Here is a 14,035-nt window from a genome sequence, read left to right as displayed (position 1 = left end):
GCATTTTATGGTGACCAAAACCCCTAATTCTGGAGTTTCATTTTTTCTTCTTGTCCCACTGTTCAGCAATCGGATTTATTTAATTTATTTAATATTTTGATAGATCGAACATTTCTGAACGTGGCAATATCAAATATGTGTATTTTCTTTTTCAATTGGGCAAAAGGGGAGTGATTTGAACTTCTGTGCTTTTTTTATTTAATATGTTTTAAAACTTTTTTTTTGTTACTATTTACTGTTCCTAATAGTCCCATTATAAGGCTATGTGCGCACGATGCGGATTTGCTGCGGATCCGCAGCGGATTTTTCCATGTAGAAACGCTGAAGTACCATGTAAATCAATATAAAAAAAAAAGATGTGCACATAGTGCAGAAAAATAAGTGCGGAATTGCTGAGGATTTAAAAGAAGTGCATGTCACTTCTTTAGTGCGGATCTGCAGCGTTTCTGCACCCCTCCATGATAGAAATCCGCAGTGGCATAAAATCTGCATCAATTCCGCGGCAAATCCGCACAAAATCTGCATAAAAACCGCGGCAAATCTGCAGCTGCGGATTCTGCCAGGAGATGCAGATTTTGTGCAGAAAATTCTGCACCACATTTCCTACGTGTGCACATAGCCTAAGACTTGAAGCTGCAATCATCTGATCACCTGTGTTACACAAACCATTGCTTTAGCGGGCAGGCATTCACAGCAGGATCAAGATTACAGGCACAGGAATCTTCTGCAGACCCCTGGTTGTCAAGACAACCCATTGGCGCCATCAAATACGAAGAAAGAAACAGGTTCAGCGTGTGAAACTGCATCAAAGGTAGGGAAATGGCCGATGATGTATATGTACGTCGACGGTCATGAAGGGGTTAAAGCAGATGTCATTTGCCCCCCAAATGAGTTAAATACCTTGTAAAAATTTCTGAGGTCCCCTAATTCTGTCGTTCATTTTCGTCTTGCTCTGCGTCACTCTACTGCAATGATATTCATATTTGTTTTCATTGTAGTGCAGTGTGTCAAAACTTTTCTTGCAGACCAACTGGTTAGACACCAGTGATGAGCGAATATGATCGGCTCAGGGCTTATTCTGCAAGCTATAGTTCTACAGAAATGCACTCAGTTAGATATGAGTTAGGTGCAGGCTGGACCTGGAGTTAATCCAGTCGAAATCATATATTAGAAAAAACAGCCGCACTCAAAGTGTAAGTTTTCATAATGCTCTTTGGTCTACTCTTCACCATAGTGGAGTTTGGAGTCAGACTGTTTGAGGGTGTGCACAGGTGTCTTTTTATACTGATAACAAGTTTAAACAGGCGCCATTACTACAGGTAATGAGTGGAGGAAAGAGGAGACTCTTAAAGAAGAAGTTACAGGTCGGTGAGAGCCAGAAATCTTGATTGTTTGTTTCTGACCAAATACTTATTTTCCACCATAATATGCAAATAAAATGTTAAAAAAACAGACAATGTGATTTTCTGGATTTTTTTTTCTCAGTTTGTCTCCCATAGTTGAGGTCTACCTATGATGTAAATTACAGACGCCTCTCATCTTTTTAAGTGGTGGAACTTGCACTATTGCTGACTGACTAAATACTTTTTTGCCCCACTGTATGCCAGCAGATCCCAGGCCCCCAGCACCTGTATATACATCAGCAGACCCCCAGCACCTGTATATACGTCAGCAGACCCCAGACCCCCAGCACCCGTATATACGTCAGCAGACCCCAGACCCCCAGCATCTGTATATACGTCAGCAGACCCCAGGCCCCCAGCACCTGTATATACATCAGCAGACCCCAGGCCCCCAGCACCTGTATATACGTCAGCAAACCCCAGGCCCCCAGCACCTGTATATACGTCAGCAGACCCCAGACCCCCAGCACCTGTATATGCTTCAGCAGCCACCCAGGCCCCAGCACCTGTCCTTTGTGTATATATATATATATGTATATATATATATACTGTGTGTATATATATATATATATATATATATATATATATATACAGACTGTATAGATACAGGATATACATATACAGGACAGGTGCTGTGGGCTTGGGCTGGGTGCCCACCCAGACCATCAGAATACAGCGATATCACATTCATTGCAATTTGCACTCACTCAGACACATGTGGGTAGGAGCTCCTCCGGAATCTGCTACGTTCAGCACTGCAACCAGGGGCGGGAGAGCAGAGCAGGAGAACGTGCTCACTCCGCCCACAAACAATTTCACGCTGCGTTCTTAACCCCTATGTGCCTGCCTGCACTGACTGAGTCTGAGATGCTTGTGCCAGCTCCCGCTGTCCGCACCTGTAGAACCGCCATACCCGCAGATTTAAAGGGCCAGTGGCAGGAAAAATAGCTGGCAAGCGGCCAATGTATCCCAGACAGCGTGAGTGGTTCCCCATCTCGCCAGGGTCCCCGCACTTGCCCGGGTGCGCTGGATGCTGCGGCTACAGCCTGTGCAGTGAACATTCATAATTCCTATAGCGCGAACACAGTGTCAGCAGTAGTTGCCAGCTTCAAAGCAGCTGCCAGGCTATAACAGGTGCCCGCTCATTAAGGTAATGAATATTCACCTCTTTCCACTCCTATAGCTGTGGAGAGAGCTGAATATTCATTACCTTCATGAGCAGTGACATGTGATCGCTCAGCCGCAGGAGCTGCTGGCACCGGAACGAGATGCTGCAAGGGCGCGAAGGGAAGGTAAGTAGGATGTTTTATTTTTTAATGCTTTTCTCATGGGGGCCATACATACACTGGGTGCAGAATTATTAGGCAAGTTGTATTTTAGAGGATTATTTTTATTATTGATCGACAACTATTTTCTCAATCAACCCAAAAGACTCGTAAATATCAAAGCTTAATATTTTGGGAGTAAGGAGCAATGCAGACAAGGATTGGAATAAGAAGCAATGCACGCAAGGATGGGGGATAAGGAGCCATGCATACAAGGATGGGAATAAGGAGCCATGCAGACAAGGATGGGAATAAGGAGCCATGCAGATAACGATGGGGATCAGGAGCCATGCAGACAAGGATGGGAATAAAGAGCCATGCATACAAGGATGGGAATAAGGAGCCAAGCATACAAGGATAGGAATAAGGAGCCATGCAGATAACGATGGGGATAAGGAGCCATGCAGACAAGGATGAGAATAAAGAGCCATGCAGACAAGAATGGAAATAGGAGCCATGCAGACCAGGATGGGAATAAGGAGCCATGCAGATGATGATGGGGATAAGGAGCCATGCAGATAACGATGGGGATAAGGAGCCATGCAGACAAGGATGGGAATAAGGAGCCATGCATACAAGGATGGGAATAAGGAGCCATGCAGACAAGGATGGGAATAAGGAGCCATGCATACAAGGATGGGAATAAGGAGCCATGCAGACAAGGATGGGAATAAGGAGCCATGCAGACAAGGATGGGGATAAGGAGCCATGCAGATAACGATGGGGATAAGGAGCCATGCAGACAAGGATGGGAATAAGGAGCCATGCAGACAAGGATGGGAATAAGGAGCCATGCAGATAACGATGGGGATAAGGAGCCATGCAGACAAGGATGAGAATAAGGAGCCATGCAGACAAGGATGGAAATAGGAGCCATGCAGACAAGGATGAGAATAAGGAGCCATGCAGATGATGATGAGGATAAGGAGCCATGCAGACAAGGATGGAAATAAGGAGCCATGCAGACAAGGATGGGAATAAGGAGCCATGCAGACAAGGATGAGAATAAGGAGCGATGCAGACAAGGATGGGGATAAGGAGCCATGCATACCAGGATGGAGATGAGGAGCCATGTAGACAAGGATGGGAATAAGGAGCCATGCATACCCGGCTTATACTCGAGTCAATAAGTTTTCCCAGTTTTTCGAGGCAAAATTAGGTGCCTCGGCTTATACTCGGGTCAGCTTATACACGAGTATATACGGTATATTTCTCTGCTGTATCTGTGCATCATGAATTGTGGTGTTAAAGGGGTCCACTGAGACTCTTTCGCCCATGGGCCCACAAAAACCTGGAGCCGGCCCTGGTACAGTCGATTGATCATAACAGCTCATTTTTATATTAAGAAAAATGTGGATTTCTCCTAACTAAGACATCAGATTGCAAAATAGCTGTGACAACTTGCGAAACTCCAAGGGTGAACCCACTCAATCGTGGTGATGAGCCTCCCCCAGGTGAGCTAACCTAATGAGGACCGCCCTCTATACAGAGAGTATCAGGGGCAGGCCCAGGAGAGACTATCACCGCGACGGCCAATACCAAGGAATGACCCCTTGGAGACACGAAGAAGAGCTGGTTAGGGTGTCCTGGGGAGAGAGGACGGGACCGAAGTAAGGCAGGGTACAGGATACAAACGGGACGGCCAGAGACTGACAAGCACTGGAGAAGACGGGCACTAGAGGGAACACAAGAATGCTAGGAGAAAGGTTACACGGAGTTAGGTAATGCCGAGTACACACATGGAGCAGGGATTCAGGAGACATGGGGATGCACAGAGCATACAAGGGCCTAAATCACAAGGGTGCGCAAGTGATAATCAGGTGCCTCCTACAGGAAGAGGCTGCCTGATATACCCGGTACGTACCGCAAAGCTTCCGGGTCAAGGATCTCCTGCGACATAAGGGACCAGAGGTGCACGCGGCCACGGTCTAAGCTGCGTGGTGCGTATGTGACGAGATCTCGGAGCCGGCCGCAAGATCGGAAGTGAGGACGCCGAGCGGCACACTCCATGTCCACAGGCACGCCGGGATGCAGAAGTGAGGTAAGTATGACGGAGCAGTGTGAATCTCGGCTTCAGGAAAATGGCCGCCGCGATGTCCATCTGCGCACACGCGGCATCCCGCGGCCATTTTCCTGAAGCCCCGGGAAGCAGGAGACTCCATCTGCGCACGCGCGGCCTCAGGAAGATGGCCGCGCCCACCGAGAAACCGCTGAATAGCGGTGAGCACGCTCTTTTCCTAGAGCTGCACAGTGCATTCGGCACTTGCGCATGCGAGAAGCACTACGCCACCAACGGGAACATAAGCAAGATGTGGGGGAGAAACAGCGCTGTGACCACGCCCATCTGACCTGACCAGCCTGATTGACAGGCGAAAAAGGCCACTTTTGTAAGGTAGCATAGGTAGGGAATCAGGGGACAAAAAATACCCTATTGTAAAGCACAGCTCAGGCCCTATTTAACGGTATTTTTATCTCCTACTGAAAAAACGGGGTGACAGGTTCCCTTTAAACTTGGGAATCCAGCAGAAGTGTAATGGAAATGCACACAGTACTTAAACGAGGAAGTCCAGCAAAACTTGATCACACGTGTGCACAGCACTTGTTTGTGGAAGTTCAATAATATGCAGGTGGTGCATTGAGCATGAAGTCCTGAGAAAGAGGATGAAGGGAAAAAGAGGGAGAGCGTTATCTAAGCGTAGTAGATGAGTAAAACTCTCTTGGTGAGAAAAGCAACACTTGAATCTTGATCACCTGGTGTGGTTGTGCAAAAAGGCACAACACTGGGAAAAGTTTAGCAAACAGGGAAATCCTTCCGCTGGTGTGCTGCCCGTCACAGCAGTTCCAGAGGTGAGATGAAGCCGAAAGGGATGAGGCAGACCACCGAGTAGTGAGCAGCTGAAGCAGGGAGTTCACCAGACCACAGGCAGAAGCTCAGGAGCCAGCAACACAAAATACTCACGCACAGAAGAACACATGACTCAGATTTAAATAATCAGGACAGACAGGAAGTTCCATGACAGGGTGAGATCCAAGACTCCATCTTGGATCAGGGCAACCAGGAACAAGGGAAGTCCAGAATCCTTACATTACTCCCATCTCAGAAGTGGCCTCAGGACAATCCAGGACCAGGCTTGTCAGGATATTTCTGATGAAACAGAGTAATTTTTGGGGGAGCACAGATATTGCCCACTGGCTCCCAAGAGTTCTTCTCAGATGGATAGCCTTGCCATTTGATGAGATATTCCAGTTGATTCCTGCAGATCCTAGAGTCCAGAATCTTCTCCACAATAAACTGTTCTTGTCTGTCCACTAACACAGTCTGAGGAGGAGGTGTAATACAACCCTGAAAAGTATTTGGAGACACTGGCTTTAACAGGGAGACATGAAACACAGGATGTACCTTCAAGGTCCTTGGCAACTTCAGATGACAGGCGACGGAGCTTATGATCCCAGAGATCTTGAAAGGACCAATTAATTTTTGTCCCAGCTTCTGTGAAGGCACATTCAATTTTAAATTCTTAGTGGATAACCACATAGAGTCTCCTACCTTAAACATAGGTGCAGGTCTCCGGAACCTATCGGCAGATCTCTTGCATCTTTCTTGATAGCGATTCTTTCAAAGTTTCCAGATCTTGTCTTATCCTTGACAATTTCTCATCTACTGTGGAGCCTCAACCGGGGATCTGGGGAGAATACTAGGATGAAATCCCAGATTTGCAAAGAAGGGTGTTACCTTAGTGGATGCATTCTGTGAGTTGTTATAAGATAATTCTGCTAGAGGAAGCAACTCCAGCCAGTCATCCTGCGAGTGGTTGATATAACACCGAAGATACTGCTCCAGCGTCTGATTAGTCCGCGCCGTTTGCCCATTGTCTGAGGATGATATGCTGAGGACAGACAGACATTGATACCAAGTGCAGAACAAAATCCCTTCCAGAATCTAGAGGTAAACTGCACTTCCCGATCAGAAATAATCTCATCCGTAACTCCATGCAGCCGGAAAACATTCTGAATGACCAGCTCAATAATCTCCTTAGCTGAGGGAAGACCAGTGCAAGGGATGAAGTGAGCAGCTTTAGTAAGACGATCCACCACCACTAGAATAGTGTTCTTTGAACCAGAGATGGGTAATTCCACTATAAAATCCATCGAAATAGACCCCCAAGTGCGAGAGGGGACTGGTAGTGGTTGCAGCAATCCCGTAGGTGTTACACGAGGGGTCTTAAAACGTGCACATACCTCACAAGATAGAATATAGCTCTTCACGTCCTGCAGACAGGTAGGTCACCAGAAGAAACGACTTAGGAACTCCTGTGTCTTCTGTACCCCCCGATGACCAGTCAACTTAGAATCATGGACAAACTTGAGAACCTGCAGCCTTACAACCTCCGGAACATATAAACGTTGATCCCGAACCCACATACCGTTCCTAAGAACTAGATTCACATCATCAGTAGGGTTGGCAAGGAATGGGTCAGCATCATAGGCTTCCTTAATAGTCTTCCATAAGTTCTTATTTTGGATGACTCCGACAAAATTGGTATCAGACAAAATGGTCTTGGACGGGGTCCCAGGTACGGAATCTGTGGCATAGATTCGGGACAAAGCATCCGCTTTCCCATTACGTGAACCTGGGCGGTATGAAATGACTAAATTAAATTGGTTCAAAAACAAACTCCAACGAGCCTGACGAGGAGAAAGACATCTAGCACACCTCAAAAATTCTAGGTTAAGATGATCCGTGAGCACAATAACTTGTTGTGCTGCCCCGTGCAGATGGTGTCTCCATTCTTTAAATGCAGCGATGATGGCTAGGAGCTCCTTATCTCCCACATCATAGTTCTTCTCTGCAGCATAAAGTTTATAGGAGAAAAAAGATCTAACAGACCTTTATCCCCTGTTCTTTGCGAGAGTATGGCCCCCAATGCACAATTCAAAGCGTCCACCTCCACTGTGAAAAGATGTGCTGGGTTAGGATGAATCAACAGCGGTGCAGATGTAAAACAGGACTTAAAACAGTCAAAGGCCTCCTGAGCCAGTGTAGACCACAAGAAAGTCTCCTTCTTCTTGGTTAGTTGTGTAATAGGTCGGACGATCTCAGAGAAATTACGGATAAATCGTCTATAAAAATTAACAAACCTGATAAAGGATTGAACCTCCTTGACATTCTTAGGTGCAGGCCAATCAAGAATAGCCTGAATCTTACTTGCCTCCATGTTAAGCCCCTGTGGCGAGATGACATAGCCTAAAAATTTAATCTCAGTGCGGTGGAAATCACACTTCTCCAGCTTGATGTAGAGATGATTCTCTTTCAGGCATCATAAAACCGTCTTAACATGTTCTTGATGCTCCTGCAAAGAATCGGAGAAAATCAAAATATCGTCCAGATAGATTACGACAAATTGATCTAGCAAATCTCGAAATATGTCATTTGCCAAGTGTTCAAAGGTGGCCGGAGCGTTGCAGAGACCAAAAGGCATCACAAGTAGAGTTGAGCGACTTATACTTTTTTAGGATCGAGTCGGGTTTCGCGAAACCCGACTTTCTCAAAAGTCAGGTCAGGTGAAATCGGACGATTATTGCGAAAAGTCGGGGGCCAACCGAAACACGAAACCCAATGCAAGTCAATGGGGAATCAAAGTCGGCAGTGAGTGGAGGACAGGAAAACACCTACAGTGCCCATTTTAATGCCAAAAACATCAATTCTTATTTCTTAAGCTTGTCAATCTTAATTTACTTTATAATAATAGTTAGGCATTGAAAACAGGGGCTCATTTGGCTAAAGTTGTGGGGGGGTAGGGCTGGCTCAAGATTTTCGTGGGCCCAGGAAACGCGGAATACGTCACGGCGGTGGAGCAGGTAGAGGTAAGTATTTCAACTTTGCAAGTGCTGTGATCCTGAGCAAGCAGGGGGGGCCCACTAGTTGGCACTGGCACAGGGCCCCTCATAGTACGGCGGTGTGTTTGACGGTGGGCGGCACCTCCCACTGCCAGAGACACTTTTGCGTACTATGAGGGGCCCTGTGCCAGTGCCAACGAGTATGCCTCCCTACCTGATGAAGGAACCTGCACTTTCATCTGAACCTTCCTCTTTGTCCCCGTGTAAGGTGGTATAGTATGCGGGAAGGGGAACACTTTCATCAGGGTCAGATTCTGGCTGTGCAAGGGGAATGTAGTGGTCTGGGTCAATGTACCAGCAGACTCATCTAGCAGTGGCTGTGCAATGGGCAGGATGAGGAGGAAACACAGATATAGGCCCAAAATGAAAAAGTAGGCTAAAAGCAGTTCAAAATTGGTATCAGGACTAAACAGGCGGCATTGCTTTGTTCAGCGGAGGACAACTGTAATGAGAGGCTGACACAGTTACTAGGCCCAAATAAGTAAGTAGGCTAAATGCATTTCAAAATTGGTAAGAGGAGTACTCAGGCGGCATAGCTTTGTTCAGCGGAGGAGGACAACTGTAATGAGAGGCATTGCTAGGTACAGGGGTAGGCTCCTCTGCTGAGTAGCAGACAGTGGTAGTTGGCGCAAAGTAATAACTGGTCTAAATGGAGGCCAGGGCCCCTGTATATTTTTACTATCATCTATCATTTCAACAAATTTGTATTGGCAATGCCATTTAAGGATTTAACAGCACAGACTACACAGTGGTGGAGTAGGGAGAGGAAAGTTTTGCAAGTGGTAGAGCACTGATCGAGCTGGGGGAGAACACTCTCTCGTGGGCGGCGGTACTGGCACAGGGCCCCTCATATTATGACGGTGTGTCTGACGTTGGTTGTGCACCACCACCATCAGAGACACTTCATTGTACTATGAGGGACCCTGTGCCAGTGCCGTCACCCAAGAGTGGGCACACCCACCTGTCCAGGCAAACGGCACTCGCACGGGTGCTTGCGCCAAATGGTGACCACGGCCCTGTGGGGGGAGTCAGCCTATTTAGGGAGGTATAAAAATGGCCTATGGTGAACATTCAGCAGCTCAATAGGGAGGAATTGGAGCAGTCAGTAAGAGGAGGCCCAAAGCAAGACATTTTTCAGGCAAGCTACGTGTCAGCAAGGGAAGGTGGGGTGAAATAATTTGAAATCCATGATTGGTTCATTTTAATGAAGGTTAGATCATCAACATTTCGGGTAGCCAGACGTGTCCTTTTTTCAGTCAGTATTGAACCAGCAGCACTGAAGACTCTTTCTGATAGCACACTAGCAGCTAGGCAAGCGAGCTCCTCTAATGCATATTCTGCCAATTAAGCCCAGGTGTTTATTTTAGATGCCAAGTAATCAAAGGGGAATGACCTGTGAGGGAGAACATCGATAATGGAGGAAAAATAGTTCGTAACCATACTGGACAAATGCTGTCTCCTTTCACTTTGAATCGATGCAGCAGTACCTGTCGTGTCTGCAGTCATTGCGAAATGACTCCACAACCTGGTCATAAAGCCCCTCTGTCCAACACCACTTCGGATTTGTGCACCTCTAACACCTCTGCCATGTAGCCTCCTACAGCACGTGTGAGAACCATCACCGCCGCTGTGTGCTGGGAATGCCTGAACCAAACGGTCTACAAGAGTTGCTTGTTTGGTAGCCAATATTTGCTCACGGTTCTCATGTGCCATGCTATTTTGTAATTTTCCTTTGTATCGTGGATCCAGGAGGCAGGCCAACCAGTAATCGTCATCGGTCATCATTTTGATAATGCAGGGGTCCTTTTTTAGAATACGCAAGGCATACTCAGCCATGTGGGCCAATGTTCCAGGTGTCAATTCACTGCTTGTGCTGGGTTGAGGAGCACTTTCTTGCAAATCAACATCACTTGTGGCCCGCAAAAACCCTGTACCTGACCTTGCAACACCACCAGTTTCTAATGCCCCCTGAGAAGCATCCTCCTCCCATAAATATTCATCCCCATCATCCTCCTCCTCCTCTTCGTCTGCCACCTCGTCCAGGAGAGTTCCCTGAGCTGACAACGGCTGACTGTCATCAAGGCTTCCCTCCTCCTCGGCTGCAGACGCCTGCTCCTTGATGTGCATCAAACTTTGCATCAGCAGACGCATTAGTGGGATGCTCATGCTTATGATGGTGTCGTCTGCACTTACCAGCCATGTGCATTCCTCAAAACACTGAAGGACTTGACAGACGTCTTGTAGCTTCGACCACTGAACACCAGACAACTCCATGTCTGCCATCCAACTGCCTGCCCGTGTATGTGTATCTTCCCACAAATAAATGACAGCACACCTCTGTTCCCACAGCCTCTGAAGCATGTGCAGTGTGGAGTTCCACCTTGTTGCAACGTCAATTATTAGGCGATGCTGGGGAAGATTCAGCGATTGCTGATGGTTCAGCATACGGCTGGAGTGTACAGGGTACGGGCGACCGGCGGATGTGCGAGCAAAGTCTTTGCACTTTCAGGAGCAGGGCTGATAACTCCGGGTAATTTTTCAGGAACCACTGCACCACCAGGTTCAAGATGTGAGCCAGGCAAGGTATGTGTTTCAGTTCTGAAAGGGCTATGGCAGCCATAATATTCCTTCCGTTATCACTGACTATCTTGCCTGCCTCAAGATGTACACTGCCCAGCCATGACTGAGTTTCTTGCTGCAAGTACTCGGCCAGTACTTCCGCGGTATGTCTGTTGTTGCCCAAACACTTCATTTGTAGCACAGCCTGCTGATGCTTACCACTAGCTGTTCCATAATGGGACACCTCGTGTGCAACACTGGCAGCTGCGGATGGAGTGGTCGTGCGACTGCGCACTGTGGACGAGCTTTCACTTAAGGAGGAGGAGGAGGAGTAGGAGGAGGAGGGGTGGCGAACGCCTACAGCAAACTGTTTCCTAGACCGTGGGCTAGGCAGAACTGTCCCACTATGGCTCACCCCTGTGGACCCTGCATCCACCACATTAACCCAGTGCATTGTGATGGACATGTAACGTCCCTGGCCATGCCTACTGGTCCATGCATCTGTTGTGAGGTGCACCTTTCTACTGACTGATTGCCTCAGTGCATGGACAATGCGGTCTTTGACATGCTTGTGGAGGGCTGGGATGGCATTTCTCGCAAAGAAGTGTCGACTGGGTAGGTCATAGCGTAGGCCATCAGGGCTTTGAAAGCTTTGCTTTCAACCAACCGGTAGGGCATCATCTCTACCGAGATTAGTCTAGCAATGTGGGCGTTCAAACCCTGTGTACACGGATGACAGGATGAGTACTTTTTTTCCTAACGAGAGTATCTTGTAGGGTGAGCTGGACTGGAGAGCTGCATATGGTGGAACTCGCGGGGGTGGTGGTGGACAGGGCAGATTGAGAGAGGGTTGGTGATGTTATTCTTTATGTTTATAGAATATACTTGGCACACTCTCGTGAGTCTGATGCAATAGGGTGTTTATTATAATACATACAGTATCACAATGTTCAAACGTTTCGGTCAACAAAGGACCTTCATCAGTGTGCTTTGGAGATGAAGTCCAAGTTTCAGGATAGGGGTTATCCTTCACAGGGCCTCAATCCCTCATGAGACATCATCAGAAGAGATAATTCTATGGGACATCGAATCCCTTTTGTGCACCAATACCACCCAGCGGACTACTGTACAGAATTCACAGGTCCATTCGCCAGCATTGGCATATCCTAAGGACAGGCTATCCCACCATTGAAGAATTTAAAAATCCATTTCTCCCGTGTTTCCGACGAGCTCGCAACATACGCGACACCTTAGTTCATGCATAAGTGAAAACACCGTGTGCACAGTCACTATATGTTGCATAGACTAGGTTCCCAGACCATCAATACAAATAAAAAAGAAGTCTAGCACTCATCTTCAGCAAACGTGGAATAGATTTATTTGTAGCACTTGAAACATTTCAGTCCAAAGGGACTTTCATCAGTCACATGCTAATGATAGCCAGTAGGGCTGTGATCATGGGAAAAGAAACAGTACCCAATCAATGTACAAAGACGCCGCCACTCTATAGGGCACAAAGGATAGGAGTAATATAACTTAGGCAGAGTGCTAATATGGTGGGGAGATGACCACCTATAAAGTAAAACACCTGCAGTCTGAGGATGATGGTAACAGGAGAAAAAGAGGCACGACCTCCAGACACGGAATCCACCGCAAGTCTCTTACCTTAGTTCATGCAGACATAGGTCCCTCTCGTGCCCCCTCCTCCCAACGGTTCTTATGTAATCCTAAAAAGGGCACTTTCCCCTGCTTAAACTGCAATCAATGCAGTAATGTCTTAAAAGGCGACACTATCTATCACCCACACACGGGGAGACAATATAACATTGACAATTTTTTTACATGCAACTCAAATTTCGTAGTGTGCTTGATCAAGTGCCCTTGTGGGCTATTGTATGTGGGAGAAACCACCCAGGCCATTAAGGACAGAATATTGAAGCATAAATCTACTATTAGATGCAAGAATTTACTACTCCCCATACCGCATCATTTCTGCTCCAAAGGACACAATGTGGCACAGCTACGTTTTCAGGTGATTGAACATGTGACTCCTCCCCACCGTGGTGGTGACCGCGTTGCTATACTTAAATGCAGGGAAGCCTTTTGGATTCACGAACTCAATACTTTGAGCCCGAAGGGTCTCAACAGAGACTTTGACATGCATTCTTTCATGTGAAAATACTCACACAGCATTAATCTGTACATTTTCTCCCTTTATGTTTTAGTCAATTATTGTTTATTACGTCATGTAAGGTATTTTCCCTTTGTGGATATATATTTAATTTGTCTGTCAGTATGAATTACATATGTGGGTTATTTTAGGAAGCATCACACTCACTAGTTTTGCTTCACCTTTCTTCTTCAACACTCTTCTCCATTTTAATAGTATCAGTACACCAATATGTATTTGTTACTAATTTTCCATTTCTATTCACAGAGCCGTCCCTATTGAAATTGCATGCGTCATTCCTCCACTTCACTCCATCCTTCACTGCGGAGAAGCACAGGAGCCACACCTCCTGGAAAGCACTAGACACCACCCCCTCCTCTGTGCAACGCACGCAGCATCAGCAATTTCACTCTACGTGCACTGTGCACGTCACTTCCGGTCGGCTATTTCCGGTGTACTCCCCAGTCATAGCGCGCGCACTGGGCTTCATAAACCCACACTTTTGGACTATGTACCATTGCCAGCAGATCTGCGGCGGATACCGCGTCTGTCTCCTCCTCTCCAGCTTCCCTCATGGCTTGGTAAGTGCGATACAACAGCGCCAATATGCCGCATACATTATCTGGCGCTATCCTAATAGCATTTATTTCCTCATAGATCGGCTGGTTATAGCCCTCTTA

The 14,035-nt window shown here is 47.0% G+C and overlaps 1 protein-coding gene across 5 annotated transcripts in view; it reads right to left on the bottom strand.

The window, feature by feature from the left end:
• Positions 1-14,035, bottom strand: part of HIVEP3 (HIVEP zinc finger 3) — a 388,571-nt gene that overhangs the window by 72,729 nt on the left and 301,807 nt on the right. The gene's annotated exons all lie outside the window — the stretch shown is intronic.

The sequence above is a fragment of the Ranitomeya imitator genome, chromosome 3 (genome assembly GCF_032444005.1).
Source record: "Ranitomeya imitator isolate aRanImi1 chromosome 3, aRanImi1.pri, whole genome shotgun sequence".
Taxonomy (NCBI): domain Eukaryota; kingdom Metazoa; phylum Chordata; class Amphibia; order Anura; family Dendrobatidae; genus Ranitomeya; species Ranitomeya imitator.
Note: the sequence above shows the minus strand (reverse complement) of the source record. Positions and strands in the feature narration are given on the sequence as shown.